This window comes from Doryrhamphus excisus, linkage group LG1 (assembly GCF_037039965.1).
Source record: "Doryrhamphus excisus strain RoL-2023G ecotype Guam linkage group LG1, RoL_Dexc_Guam_v1.1, whole genome shotgun sequence".
Taxonomy (NCBI): domain Eukaryota; kingdom Metazoa; phylum Chordata; class Actinopteri; order Syngnathiformes; family Syngnathidae; genus Doryrhamphus; species Doryrhamphus excisus.
In genome coordinates, this window is record NC_136357.1 from 10,785,656 (window position 1) to 10,800,795 (window position 15,140).

Sequence of the window (15,140 nt, forward strand, 5' to 3'; positions counted from 1 at the left end):
CTTTGAAACCCCACAATGTAAATTTGAATGTGTGTGTGTGCCTGTGTGTGTTTTTTCAGTTGATGATTTCAAACAATAACATGACTGAGACACGAAATCACGCTATTTACCATAGGTGGTGCTTTGCTCCAAATTAGCATCTTAATTTGTTTTGTTTTTTCCCCGGTTGACCACAAGCTAGCTCGAGGCAAATGGCAATCATGGAAAACAGTTATTTGAGCTGCATCACAGGTGCATCCACTTGGGCATTGGCATGGACACTACTTTTGCTCATGAACAAGCACAGTTACCCAACATAGAAGACGTGTTGTACTTCAATGCAATCATTCCTTCTACAGCTTATTGATGAGTTCCAGCATGCTGCACCATAAGACAAACTCAACATGTTCCACAATGACTTTTAAATAATCCAGATTATTTTCAAGTTGGGACATCATGGACAGATTCCAGTCAGATAATGGACACTTCTCAACACCACTCAACATGCAGGATCAAAACTAGCAAACTGTTCTCAGTGCTGCACTTGTAAAACAAACCTTTAGACAGATACTGCTTTGTCATGATTGTTCAATTCCCCCTTCTATTTAGTATGAATTCAATATGCAGACTTCAACCATAGCAATCCTGAGTGGACAAAAAAAGTGAAGCTATTCAAATAGAATCGATCCAAAGGGAAGAATGCCAACATCAGAGAGGAATGAAAAATATGCAGGATGATAACTTATTCATTTATCAGTGCTCATGTAAAAAATTATCCTAAAGTCACCATGCAAAATACATTTTGCACCCGGAATTACTATAAAATGAATGAACAATTGAATTATGTTCAATAGTTCAAGTAAATTAACATAATAAGGTTTATGAAGCGTGCAGGAGTATGGGGTCATGGCTTCAGGTCAAATATCTGAAGGGGTACGTGACTGTAAAAAGTTTGGGAACCACTGGTCTAGGGGCTGGGGAGGGGGGGGTAGAAAAATCCTTTTTACTAATCCTTTTATAGCTTATAGGCGCCCTCTACAGGTATGATACTCGCACCCACAAACGTGATAGGATCAACCATGTGATGACCACATGATGTGGATCAAACCAAATGAGTAGTGAGGAGGGGGGTGCCGCTGGAACTCAGCGCTCGGGTTAATTAAAAAAAATTGCAGAAATTACAACAGTAACAGTAACTTATTATTATATCAGAGACCAAGAGTATCGAACATTTAATTTCACAAAAAAATATTATATAAAAAGGAGGGAATTGTGAGGCAATATGAGTTGGTTTAGCCTTGATTGCTAGTTGGGGGAGGTAGGTGATGATGATAGAAATGGTATTAATTTGTGTCAACAAAACATGGAAAAGACGAAGTCATTAGGTGCACAATTTAGAAAGAAAAAGGAGAAACAGGCCAACGATAAAGAGTAATGGAGCTACTGCATCACTTTATGTAAACCACAATATGTAATGTATTTGGTCAAATGAACCAACGTTACATGGCGGTCTGGGGTGGCACACCTTGGGTCTGCCAAGGGCGTCATTCAAGCCAAGCTAGGTGTGTGATCCAAGATGGCTGAATAAACGAAAAATGCAGGGAGTATCGTCGGTCCACATGTTTACCAAAAGATTCAATGTACCACGGGGTAAAATATAACCGCTGGTTAATATTGTATGAGAACTGAGGCAAAATCTTCGTGAAAATGTTTGTCAAAAAATGAATTATATATTCAAGAACCGGGGTTTGACTGTATTGAAGTCATTAAGGTTGTTGCTCAAGCTCACTCTCTTTAGTGAAATATGTTAATATAAGCAGTAACATCCCCATCTATATTAAATGACGTTAGCAAAACAGTGACAATGTCCTTGAGAAATCCCCCTGACACAAGCGTAAAATGCTTGAATAACTGGCAAATTTAAATAGAAGTGACACCTCCAGATTATCATTTTATAATTGGTTTTGAATAGTGGAGCCCCGGTCCTCTTGTGGCCACTATTCACAGATAGCGCCAGATTCCGCTTACATTTGATAAGTGTGTTAAACAGTGTGCATTATGGGCCTCAGTAGAGTACAGAATTCCGGCGGGAGGGATTCTAGCCTCTTTTAATCACTAAATTGGTAACCATAGACAGACTCTGCCAAACTACAGCAAGATATTAAGCACATAAATGATATGTTCAGAACACTATCTGCTTTTTAGGTGTGAGGGGAAATTGTGGAGGGGTCCAAAAGGGACAGTTTGGCAGCTAGGATATCAAAATGGTAAAAATGTGTGTTTTTCTTATTGATACAAAGACAGAGGGACAACACCGGGACACACTATTCTGCGTGTGAGGATGAGGGAGCTGTGTTGTTATCTGCTGATCCCAGAACTTCCCTTGGAGCGCCAGAGTGGGTCTGTATCACGTAGTGCACCCTGTACAGGGAGTATGCAGTCTGCTGACAGGAAAGCTCGATTAGCGAGCCACAAAGAGGCCAATATAGAGGAGCACTTCCTCAGCCAAAGGAGGGTTGTCCGGAGAACACGCTCCGGTCCGCTTTCCTGACAGAGGATGGGTGACAAACACATACACCGGCAGGGGGAGGCGTGATAGATTGAAGTTTGGTTTCTCTGACACACATACACACGTAAAGGACAGCAAGTAAATAATCACAGGCGCCCTTGTTTCTCGCATTTCTTCTTTGATAGTCACGCTGACCGCAACCTTTGTTCCATTGTCAAACACAACTCTTAAATTGCATCGGAGGTAACAGTTTTAAATAATGCTGGCAGCCGTCCAGAGACAGAGATGAGTATGTTTGGACTGGCCCCAGCCCTGCGCGTGCTGCCTGCGCACAGACAATGGGATGTCGACGTGGAAGTGGGCCTGGGCCAGATGAGGAAAACGAGATAGCAAGGGCGGGATGAGGGGCGGAGGTGCGCCAAGCGCAGACTGGGAAGCCGTTATGGGACCCTGTGGCGGAAGGGCATTGTTCAACAGAGGAAAAACACAACAACAATAAAAAAACAACTCTTCCTGAATCTTTTTATATGATTATGTGGGGAACAATTGAGTGGGTGGGATCCGCTACTTTGAGGGTACTGACAGAAGGCTCTCCTTTGAGATTTGGAATAATCCCTTCACACCTTGGGACGCCTGGAACGTCAGCAGGAAAATAAAACAATGAGAGTCGCTCAGCACGAGGCATATTGATCACGAACAGTGTGTGTCCATTGAGAAAAATGACAATGGCCTTTGGCCTGCGACTCATTAAGCAATGAACTATGGGTCAATGGAAGAAAACTTGCATTCAATAAACTTAAAAAGAGCTTTGCCATATTGCAAACAAAATCACAATATGTACAGTATGTAGACTGTCATACACGTCATGGCAAGTCAGACTGTGAGCTGTTTCTATACTTTGAATTGTTAACTGTTAATTGGAAGCAGTTAATATGTAATTGTGCAGGTGGTAATTTCTTAAATGTTTAATTTTTATACAACAAAACTTATTTTTTTACTTGAATAATGACTGGGAGTGCACGAGAAAGTGAAAAGGAATACTCTTGACCACATGGCCATTTATTAACAGATGTGTTTCTCAACACAGCAGCAACATCACCAGTGTTAGAATGGCAAGTAGGAGCGATCAGCCAACGCTAACACCACTGATGAGTTCATTATAAACACCGGCATGGAAGTATAAGACAGCGGTTAACTGCACATAAGCATTAGTTGGAGCATTTAGGCTATTAGAATATACAGTATATGAAGTCAAACTAGAGTTTAAAAATACCACCACGGAAAAATGCAAAAAGAGAAGCAGCAAGAACAGACACAGAGTAGGTGGAGCCAAAAAGCTGCGTGATTCCAAGTAATGTAAACATGAATACAACATTGTGGAGCGATCACCTGTCAGCCTCCTCACCAAAAAAGACTGCAAGGAGAATTCACATTATAAGAACCATAAGAGACTGTGGACTCAATATAAGCTGGTGTTTTGGTTAGCAACATAGTTAAAATGGGGTATATTATGTGTGTATGTGTGAAGGATAGCTTACTTGCATATATGTAAAGATTCACAGATTTAAAAATGAGATACACTATATCATATATTTTATGACAGAGTCTAAAAGTTTGGAAGCGAAAATTGTACAGTGTGAGTGTGTGCGCGCGTGTAAGTGGTACGCTGTGTAGTTCTGTGTCAGAGTGCTGATATTGCTCGGCAGTGGATATTCACTAAAGCCTAAGGTCATGCACCTGATATACCTTTGAATCCCTCTGTTTGCTGAGGTGCACTGAGCTCTCTGGGGAAGGATGCAAGAACAGATAAGAGTCTAGTGTGATGGTGCGCTTCAGCTTTTCCCTCAAGGTCTAAACACAGCAGTTCTCCTCATCTCCACTTCATGAGGGTTTTTTTTCTGTTGCTCTCCAACGGTTTAGTTTAATATATGGAGTTGGCAGTTGTTTGTTCATATGTTTGGGGGAAATACAGTTTTACCAGTGTTGGTCAACATATATGTATATATAATAATGAAGTAATTCATACAATGAATAATGACGCAAGTTCAATCAATGGGGCCTAATGTATAAATAAACCATTTGTCACAATAAGAGAAAATAAACAAAACTTAACCCACAGACCTCTTTCTTAAAATGGTAAAAGTTTATTACGAGAGAGCTCCCTGAGGGGTTTGGAGGCAGTGACTTAGGCAGGCTGGAAATGTCACCTCCTCCTTGACATTAAATAAAAAACGCAATAACGTGCAGTGGTACCCTGATTTTCATACGTTTCGTACGTTTCGTTTCTGCTCATAAGCTTTACAGTATAGATGTGTTTGTGGTGCAATGTATAATGCATCTGACTACGGCTAAGAAGATTCTGTTTGACTCCTGGCTAGCTCGGCATCATTTTCAATTAAGCAGAAATTAAAATACAAGTTTTGCTTGCAGATGAATATGAAGCCACTGCGATGAGCAGTCAGCAACTCCGAGTCTGAGCTTATGGTTGTCATCCGGAAAAGAACAGCTGTGTAACAGCCGTGAATGTATAGTGGTTAGTTCTCTGCGTTGTGGCCGCAGCAACCACGGTTTTGAGTCATGGCAGGTGTGTGTTGATTTTGTTATTGTCTTGTCTGAAAACACTTCTCTCTTGACCAAATGTACTCTTCGCAAACAGTGATAACCTAGCCTTCAATTATAGGTTGCTAGTGGCGCAATGGATAATGCGTCTGAATACATATCATAAGATCCTAGGTTCAACTCCTGGCTAGTCAGCATACTTCTCAATTAAATTAAACTTAAATTTGATATGAAGCCGCTGGGATGAGCAATCAGCACCTCGGAGTCCGGGTTAATGGTCCTCGCCTGGAAAAGGGTAGCTGTGTAACAGCCGTGATCGTATAGTGCTTTCATTTTAGGTTAGTTGAAAAGTATTCTGATCTAGCCAGGAGTCAAACGTAGAATCTTCTGATCCATATGTCAGTGGTGCAATGTCAGTGCCTTTTATACAGAACAACACCATTGAAAAAGGTGGGAAAATTACAGGCAGTGTGAAAGTTTTTTTTTAAAATAATTGTATTTTAGTCATCTCAAGTCAAAATAACTTCTTGATACTTGGGACTATTTTTGTCTTCTTTTGTTTTTTTAACCATTATGTTGCCTTCTGGAAGTGTTGACCTGGGCCACATGGCATTGCTCGGAAACTGGCAACTGTCTCATCCCTCCATTAATCAGGCCCACAGAGGACTGTCTTCCATCCAGATGGGGGAGCCTCTCCACATCGCAGACAAAAATAAGCAGGCTAATTAATTCCTATTGTTATAGACAGAAGGAGATTAGAAACTTGGAAGGGGACAAGGAGACAGAGTCACCTTTAACAAAGCTGTTGATTCACAATAAGTCCACCTGATATGATCATTGTGTTTCTTCATAGAACATTTATCTATGACCTGAAATGCAGCACGAGTGAAATGGACGTGGTGGAGTGACGTTATAAAGAGAGGCTAATGAACGATAAGGAGTTTGGTGAATCGTGGGCCACATGGGGCATTCCAACTCTTAGCCCCATTTTTCCTAAAATAAGTGAGATAACAAAATAAATCCCCAAAGGCACTTCAGTCTGATATTGAAGAAGAAGGTGGAATATGTCTGGCTTTTCTTCCCTTTTTTTCCAATTAATTTCATTTTCTGCAAAGTACACAGGATGGCGCATGTCAAATTATAGCTATCTTGTCTGCCTAAATTAAAATTCCAGCATCAATTACATGTAAATATCATTTTGAAAGCAAACACAAACCAATTAATTTTCACTTTCCAGTTATTGTTTTGTACATCTAGTTCTACACTGCCATGGTCATTTTGGATTAGACAGAAACAGGAACATTTCCTACCAGATCACTCCATAACGTTATTCTTTATCATTTAGGACTACTAACTAGATACTAGTAATTTGGTTATACTGTATGTTTCAAATTAGTACTGCCCTTGTAAATTGAATGTGAAGTAGTCATTGCATTTTGGAAAGCAAAACACTGAAGGGAATGTTACCGCTGAAATGTCTCTGTTCCTCTTATCCAGTCATAGGAGCTTTAAGACTTTAGGTTTCATACTATACGACTATTCAACTGTTTTAAATTGCATTTTTACTTGCCTAACTACACATAGTGTAACATCATTTATAGCTTGTTACAACAGTGTCCAGGCCAAGAACGCTTGCTCTCTGTCTTGTGCAGACATTGTTCCCCCTGAACCTGCAAGTGCTGCTCTTCAACCCCAATGTGAGCGCCGGTGAAGGCATCTATTATTTGTTTCAATCCTGAAGGGACAAAAAAAAAGGTCCACAGTATCATTATTTTCCTTCAACACCTAAACCAACTTTTGCACGCACCCTGATTTGCCAGCCATAATTATAGGTTATGCTCCCCTTTTGTAATTTATAAAACCTTTTGTTCTTATCAATAATGAATGGGCTTACTACGTGAATCACAGCAATGTAATATTTGGATATTATGAAAATGCTAATGCATTAGGGACCTTAAAGCCTAATCGGGCCAGGTCCGATGCTCTATTAAACAGCCAGCAGAAGAAGTTGGACGCAAATTGCTTATGTTAATGCCCCAGTTGTACCCAGACAGCATGAGGAGTCTGCAATTAATTTCATCCAGGCGGTGGATAGACAGGCAAATTTATTTTTCTACCAGAGGATGGTGGTGGCTCCCCCCACCGCCATCCCCACCTCCTTTCAGGTCTCGTCCATGCTAGAATAGGAAGGCTCCGAGAACAAGAGGCATAGTGTAAAAGGGAAAGCGTTGACTTAGGAGCAGCCTGTGACCTAATTGAACAGAGGAGGGCAGTGTCAGCGAGAGACAAGAGGCAAAATCTTTATTCATCCAGCTGACAAGTATTTTCACACCGTAAACCTGTTTTATTAATTATGTTTGACATTTCCCTAATTACTTCCATTTACATCTCATCAACTCCAAGCAGATGATTAGACTGCATATCAATTCAGTGGGGTAAGAGCTGGGAAAGTGACTCAGTTATTGAGTCTTATTCTATATGCAGCTAATTCTATATGCAGCATACAATAAAGTAGAATAGGGGGCCCCTTGAGTGGAACAATCCATTATTTAACCAACATTTTCAGGAAAAAGATACCCTAAAGTCACACAAACTTTGAAGCTCAGACAATAATCATGCATGACGTCACAAGATACCTCATCATACTTTGTGAGACTTCAGTTCAGTGAGCATTAAAGGCTCAACAGTGATTAGTTGTGCTTTCATTCATTCATTCATTTTCTACCGCTTTTTCCTCACAAGGGTCGCGGGGGTTACTGGAGCCTATCCTAGCTGTCTTTGGGCGAGAGGCGGGGTACACCCTGGACTGGTAGCCAGCCAATCACAGGGCACATATAGACAAACAACCATTCACACTCACATTCATACCTATGGACAATTTGGAGTCACCAATTAACCTAGCATGTTTTTGGAATGTGGGAGGAAACCGGAGTACCCGGAGAAAACCCACGCATGCACGGGGAGAACATGCAAACTCCCCACAGAGATGGTGTGAGGGTGAGATTGAACCCTGGTCTCCTAGCCGTGAGGTCTACGCGCTGACCACTTGACCGCCGTGCCACCCTAGCTGTGCTTTTTATTTGCTTATTCAGGAGTAGAATGCAAAGCAGCATCACCGTACATATCCTTATGAAAGTGAAAAGAATAACTTGTTTTACAGTGGCTAACTTCTTTTTACATTTGCATTATACAAAAATATATTTACTAATAAGATATATGACAAACTTTACACCTTTGCTGTTTGTCTTCAATGCTAAAGGTGCTGTCTGTCATGAATGGGTGCTGCAGTAGGGGCATTAGCATACTAACAAGAGCAGACAAGCCACTCCCCACAGAACACTCACAGACTGGAAAAGGTGATGTGCTGGAAGACACAGACATCCCAAGGAGAGCAGACATCGTAAGTATTGTCGCTGCTGTTGTTGACAGAACAAACATAAGTATGTGTATCAATGCGCTTATAGGAAAGAAGTTTCGGTAGTGTTTTAAATCATTAAAAAACGGCAAGATACTGCAACTATTACATCTGAAAATCAGTGTACTACATGTTAATGTATGATCACAGCATGGATATCAAACAATGCAAAGTTTGTAGAGGGCATCATAGTCAAAATGTGTATCCCAATGACAGCATTGTAAGCGAGCTCAAATTAACTTGTTTTCTCATGTAATAATGCACATGACAGGGAAAGAAATATATGTTCATGTTTCACATAAGGATTGTGAATGATGGGCAAAATTTAAAAAAAAAAAGTGCAGTACTACTTTAAAGGGATAGTTGGGATTTTTTTTCACTTAAAGTTTTATCAACAGTGTAGTGCATCAACAATGAACAGTGATGAACTTTGTCCCGTGAGCCGAGTTCTGGTCGGATTTGGGTGATGAGGAACGTACTGTAGTAGTATTAGTTAGTTGGTGTGGCCTCTAAAATAAACAGTTTGGCCTCTCATAACAATATGAGTTCAAAAGTGTCACAAAAATACCTCACAATAAAATATGTCTTTCTTCGTCCCACAAAGTGCATACATTTATTAGGATGTTTGTAGGATGTCGCAAGTTACAGAAGGTGTACTGCATGTGAATATATGAACTTGTCAAATGTTAAAGTGTGACAGAAATGAAACAACACATGCTATATTTACCATTCTTGCAGGAATAGGGTTAAGGGATAACATGTTGTCTTCACTGTCTGCATCTTGTTAAAAACACACTCCTAAGGGTTGTCCGAAAGACAGTCCAAACACTTTCCTCTCACCGTCTTCTCCCAAGGCAATCCCCACGGCTACATTAATAACCCTTTCTTCAACACAAAGTCTGCATATGTCGTCAACATGATACTGACCTATGTTGAAAAGCAGGACGATATTTTTGTCTGATATGCGTGACCAGTTATGGCCGGTCTATCTTGAACTTTGGTGTGTTAGCTGTGTAACTAATACCGGCCTAATCCAGGTGTTGCATTTTTAAACACGTAATGTACAATGGTAGAGATGACTTGTACAAATTAATACTTCAATTCACTTTTACATTCACAGCCCACCCCCTTCAGGCATGTATTATTCAACTATTAATGTAAAAAAGAACTATACATCAAAAAGAGTCACATTGCACTTTTTCCCTTCATATGGTCATGCATATTCTATCCAGACTTTGCTTGACTGCCGCCCGTCTTATTGCAATCACACACCTTAAATAAGCAGCAGATTGATGGATTGATTATGTCTGTATTCTTGCATTCACGACAGTTAAATTTTAATGACCTTTTCAGCACCCTCACTTTTCACTTATGCTTAGATAATACACCTTATGCAAATGGTGGAATTCTATAAATTTTAGATTTGTCACTATTTATCGCTCATCTCATTGTGGAATGCAATTACAGTGGAGTGAAGGCATTTAAACACACACATACAGAAGTAAAGGTGGTGTAAAAGTGCAAACAAAGCAATCAAAAGAGGTTTTGTCCAGTGTGCTGTGGCACAGACCTCCTCCCCTCTGTAATGATTTCCAGTCATATGAAAATCAAGCAGGTCAGTAATTCAATTCAAAAATCATACATCCAATTGTTACATTAACATTATCATTAGCAGCACGTTTGTGTTTGTGTTCGCTACAAGGGGCTAAGCAAACACTCAACTATTATCATTCTTTGTGTCTTCATCCTTTGCGGTCCCTTATGCTTGGTAATGGCCGCTGGTAAGTCAGAAGACATCAACTTGACTCTATTAATTACCACCTGATCCTTTCTTCCTGGATAATTAGGTACCCATTAGTTCTAATCAAGTAGTTGCTTAATTATAGCGGTAATTAGTCTAATGGTGTAGCAAATTGAAGCTTTATCACTTTCAGATACTTAATGTTCTTGGCAGACTACATCAAAAATGTCAAGGCCTGGACATCAGCCCTCAATAAGAAATATTGCAATACCCCAATATCACAGTACTGTGCATTTTGAAAGCTATTTGGCTAATTTAATGTTGAGTGCTGAACTTTCACACATGGAATACTACTATAAAAACACCAGAAGTAAATATCTTATCTTAAAATGTTCAAAAGTGAAACATTTTGAAATACTATTTTGTGCCGGAAAGATTTGTAATACAATATGCTTTTGTGATTTTATATCCTTATTTATTTCAATGTAAATGTAATTATATTTAATAATGGTGATTTTAATATAAATTTATAGAATATTATAATATGAGTATTATTATTGGTATAGATTGTTTTATGTATTACAATACAATGAGAAATATCACAAAATATATTACATTAAATGTATCAACTATGTCCATATTAAATTTTTACCATTTTATTTTACATATAATTATTCATCCATTAATTTTCTACCGCTTATCCTCACAAGGTTCACGGCTGTGATGGAGCCTATCCCAGCTGTCTCCGGGCGAGACGCACAATACACCAGGGACTGGTCTCCAGCCAATTACAGGTCTGTCCATCAATATTTGTCAATATTTGAAATTTGTTTTGTAATCAATATTTGTGTCAGTAAGAGCTAAATCGTATATTTTAGTCACTTGACATGAAAACAGCTGTCCACTAAATAAATTACACTACAACAGTCGGGGGATCCAAAACAAAACGTTTCCTTGTACTGTTCATTCATTTATAAGCAAAGATTATCTGCATAGCACCTTCAACATTTATTTCATAAACATATGGTATTGAGATTGCTCATTTGCCTTAATGGTTTGTTGCCGTGTTCACTGCATCACACACAGTGGAGACATCACATGCCAAATGTTGCTTTGGGGTGGGGGGTGAGGGGTGGGTTGTCTAAGAGGGACGCTCCAACATTATGACTCAAGAGGAGCACAGAGGGAAGGTGAATGGTTGTCTTCAAACTGCAATAAATTGGCACTGGCTTGTCTGTCATCGCGTTCCAATTAGCTGCAGTTTATTGAGTCTGCCAGAGATGGAGGTTGCTGGCAGGTGAAGAGGGCTGTCTGGAAGGTGCCGCTGCTGCTAAAGCAGGATTACACTGAGCTAAATTGTCATCCAGACGTCCACTACTAGGTCCCCCTTTGACCCACTGACGAAAGAGGCCAGACAAAATATCATAGTGACTGAATAGGCACGCACTGTATATTTTCAAAATATTTGGACAGCTTACGGCTACCTATACAGGAAGTGAAAACTGTATAAAACAACAATTTCCTGCTGCAACACTAAGAGGACTTTCTACAGTATGTTGGCGTGTGTATTTCATCCAGAAGAACATCAGATGTAACCGATTTTGGACCTAATAACCCCAGTTCTGTAAATGTAGGAACTGACCCAAAACTGAGAACTGATCCAACTGAGTAGAGTTAAATACCATGTCTAAAATCTAGAGTGTTTTTTTTTTCAGAAAAAGAATGGTAGTATTGTGGCCAGACATCTAATTGCAAACAAACAGGGAGCATACATTGGCTTCTCGCCAGTCAAGTCAGAGCTTTTCTCCCTCTTATTCACTTACACCAGTGACCTGGAGAGATGTAGTCGTAGCACCAAAGTGTCTTGAAGGTTGTTAGAAAATTAGCAAATAACAGAAGAGTAGTTATGAATCTAATTTTAAGATAATAGTGATCAATGATGCAGTGTCATCAAACAACTGTTAATGCTTAAAGGGGACCTACAGTATTTTCCCACTTTTCTGACCTATAAATGTAGTTAGAATGCTGTCGTGTTATGTTCTCATGATGCCATAATTTCAGATAATGAGGTTTGCGCATTTGGAAGTGAGCCCTGAAAGAAGTTTGGGATCACTCAAAACACTCGGTTTCAAAAGGCTCTGTAAAACTGTAAAAAAAAAAAAAAATCACCATTTATTATCAACTCATGTACTGTTTATCAACTCTGCTAAAGTTAGTGGCACAAACCGGAAGTGTTTCTATCCATGCACGCAGGAATGCGACCAACCACAGCGTAGTGGCCATACCCGGAGGCGGGCCGTGGGTGGAATACATTAAACAGACCGTTTTTGCAGGAACCACAAAATCCAAAGAAATACAACTGAATAGGTGCAATTTCTGGAAGGACTATAAAGCTTTGTGTGCTGGTTATTGTGTGTAGCTGCTCTATAGGAGTCTACAACTCAATACAAAGGGACAAAAAATGAGCATAATAGGTCTCCTTTAAGAAAAACAGCTTAAGAAATATATGCTTTTTTAACTTCTTCAATGATATTGAAACAATCCTTGATTCAGTTTTGAAAATGTTTTTTTTTTTGCCAAAAATCAGTTAGCAGCCTAATTTCCTGTATTAAAATTCACTGCCGGCATACGGTTGGTGTACCAGCAATTTAGTAACCATTATAAGCTGTTCAAAGATAACGGTCACCTCAGCACTTTTGTATTGTGTCGCTGAAGCGGGTGATTTTATTAATGTGTGGTAATTATTTGTACTTCATATTTGAAGTATCAAGTACCCAAATACCCAATTTCAAGTATCTCAGAGACTTGTTCACAAGTGAGGGAAGGTTGAAGTGTGAGGTCGATAGGTGGACCGGCGCAGCATCTGTACTAATGCGGTTGCTGTACCGGACCATCGTGAAGAGAGAGCTGAGCCGGAAGGCAAAGCTCTCAATTTACCGGTCGATCTATGTTCCCACCCTCACCCATGGTCATGAGCTTTGGGCCGTGACCGAATCACCGAGATCACGGATACAAGCGGTTGAAATTAGTTTACTCCGTAGGGTGGCTGGACTCACCCTAGGAAATAAGATGAGGAGCTCAGTCATCAAGGAAGAGCCAATTGAGGTGGCTCGGGCAACTAGGTCGGATGCCTCCCGAGCGCCTCCCTGGTGAGGTGTACCGAGCATGCCCAGCCGGAAGAAAGCCCGGGGCAGACCTTGGACACACTGGAGGGATTATGTCTCACAGCTGGCCTGGTATCCTCCTGGTGGAACTGGAGGAGGTGACTAGGGACCGGGACATCTGGGCTTCCTTACTGAGACTGCTGCCCCCACAACCCGGACCCGGATAAGTGTAGGATAATGGATGGATGGATGGATGGTAATTATGGGTCTTCTGTTAAACACACGTCATTTTCACACGTCTTTATCAGCACACATGAGGCTGTTTTTGCATCAGAACAGGCTATCCACAACAAAAACATAAATACATTATTTTTAAAAAGATATGCTCGGCAGCAGCCATGGACATCTCCCATGTATTTAGAATGGTACAGTGGTTTTCGAAATTGAACTGTCAGATGACAGAATGACTATTCTGAGACACTTCCGACTGATAACCGCCACTTTGCACAATAGAAACAGAATGACTCAAAATTAATGAGGAAAGTTGCATTAACAAAGATATGCAGAAGATATTAAAAATGTATGAAATGAAGCAATGCCACTCGTGCAGAAGCACAGTGTTAGTTTGGGGCATGGTTGAAATGAGCCAGTGTGCCAATACCCTAATAGAATTTCTAACAGAGATGAGTACTGTAAGTGTCAAGTCGTTGAGTCAGGTCTCAAATAAAGACTTCCAATTCAATTCTCAAGTAAAAACAAGACTTGAGAGACTTGAAATGTTCAAGTCCATACAAGCCATTAGCACTGTTTTGTGTTTACCAAATAAAATGCCAGGAGAGGAAGACGTCGGAATCTCGATGACAAAAAATGGCAGTAACGGTGTTAAGACAGAGACAAAACATAAATATATATTTGGAAAGCAAAATATAAATATATATTGCAATATCGATTAAATCAAACAGCCCTACAACATTCATTTATTTTTTAACCGCTTATCCTCACGAGCGTCGCGGGGGTGCTGCAGCCTATCCCAGCTGTTTTTAGGCGAGAGGTGGGGTACACCCTGGACTGGTCGCCAGCCAATCACAGGGCACATAGAGACAAACAACCATTCACACTCACATTCATACCTATGGACAATTTGGAGTCACCAATTAACCTAGCATGTTTTTGTTGTACCCGGAGAAAACCCACGCATGCACAGAGAGAACATGCAAACTCCACACAGAAATGGCCGAGGGTGGGATTGAACTCGGGTCTTCTAGCTGTGAGCCATCCTAGAACATACGGACTGAAAATCTCAAGTATTTTCAAGCTCAAGTCTGTTTCAATACCCGAGTCACTGACGTCAAAGTCCAAGTTGAGTCGCAAGTCTTTGATGATGTTGTCAAGTTGAGTCCAAAGTCATCAAAATTATAACTTGAGTCTGACTCGTGTCCAAATCATGTGAATCGAGTCCACACCTCCACTTTCTAACTATACACAATCAAAACAGCTATGTGGTTCCCTACCTGGCCTGGTCAAAAGGTTATTTAGGAAACATAAATCAAAAACATGTAAGCATTAAGTCCAAAAAATGAAAGTTTTATGCATTTTTAAAACATACATAAACCAGCCTGGTTTTACTTGACCCATTTGTCAAAGCACAGTGCCCCACAAGATGCCTTCAACAAGAAAAAAAAAAAAAAAAGACAAAACTCTGTGGTGCTTGCTGCCATCTGACAGCGGAGTGTGAAAACTGACACACAAGACTTTTCAAATTGGGGCCCGGGGAGCTGAAGCATAAAATAACTTCAATCTCACAGGCTCTCCAAGGAATAGAGCAGAAGTGCG

At 40.2% G+C, this 15,140-nt stretch overlaps 1 long non-coding RNA gene across 1 annotated transcript in view; it reads right to left on the reverse strand.

The window, feature by feature from the left end:
* Window positions 1-2,650: 2,650 nt before the first annotated feature.
* The window catches only part of LOC144898321 (uncharacterized), a 60,719-nt gene continuing 48,229 nt past the window's right edge, over window positions 2,651-15,140 (reverse strand). Inside the window, exons 3-4 of the long non-coding RNA XR_013627226.1 lie at window positions 3,072-3,121; window positions 2,651-2,938 (exon numbers count right to left, since the gene is read on the reverse strand). This is a non-coding gene — a long non-coding RNA (uncharacterized LOC144898321). The remainder of the gene's footprint in view (window positions 2,939-3,071; window positions 3,122-15,140) is intronic.